The sequence below is a fragment of the Aplysia californica genome, unplaced genomic scaffold, assembly GCF_000002075.1.
Source record: "Aplysia californica isolate F4 #8 unplaced genomic scaffold, AplCal3.0 scaffold01148, whole genome shotgun sequence".
NCBI classification, from domain to species: Eukaryota; Metazoa; Mollusca; class Gastropoda; order Aplysiida; family Aplysiidae; genus Aplysia; species Aplysia californica.
In genome coordinates, this window is record NW_004798418.1 from 78,218 (window position 1) to 79,280 (window position 1,063).

Genomic DNA, 1,063 nt, shown 5'->3' on the forward strand with positions numbered 1-1,063 from the left:
CCCCCCCACCCCCAATGTCCCCTGGATTGTGCAGACATTTTTTGTCCTTGTCAGATCGTGTGAGGAGTGAGTCGACTTTCTCACTCAGTTTGTCCACTGCTTTGTTTGGTTTTTCTTGATCTGTTTAGAAAGAGGTCGGACTCTTTGAGTAGAAACCAGTTTTTTTGTTTTTTTAAACTTTTCTTTCAAACTAAAATTGTAAATGATATTATTATTATTATGTTTTTTCTAACTTGTACAAAAGTCTCCCCACCCCCCCACCCCCACCAAGTGTTCCTGCCACACTCCATATAGGTACAGTTTGTTTACTGGCAATAGCTCTCATATATAGAAGTGTGTGTGTGTGTGTGTGTGTACAGTTGACCTACAGTTGACCTCGCGACCCCGCGACCCTTCATTCATTTGCTCTCTTTGTTCTCTCTTCCCTCCCAGGACAGCAGACGGGGAAGAGTTTTTGTTTTGTAAATCGGAGCTAAGGTGGGGTTTTTTATCTAAAAGTCTAAGGTAAGGTGGGTTTTTTATCTCTATAAGTCGAAGTGAAGGTGTTTTGTTTTTTTCCCCAAGTCAGAACTAAGGTCGGTTTTTTTTTTCAAGTCAGAAGTAAGTTTTTCTGGGAGTGTTTTTTGATGTATTTGTTCTCGTACATTTTTTCCCCCCAACTCGGATCTCCAGAAATTGTCTTGTTGATGCTGAAGGAGAGTAGGTGTTGTTAGTTCTACGAGTCAGACGTTGGTTGTGGTGGAGGTGGTCACAAAGGAAAAAATCTGGAGCATTTTTGGTTAAAACAACTTGAAAAATGATTGTTTTTAGGTAGGCTAGCTTAAAAAGAAGATCCTGATGAAAACAAATTGAATGGTAGATTGTGTGAAGTTTTCATCCTGGGGGCTTGAAGCATTACATAGGGGCCTACAGCTAGCAGCTTGACTTTTGGGGAGAAATCTTTTTTGATATTTCTGTTATTCAAAAAAAAATTGTTGTTGTAGTTATTTTAGTGAATTTTCCAAAGAGTGAAGTTCTGTTGGTGGAGTTGTTGGACTGTTGGGTGGGTTTTTATTGGAGGCAA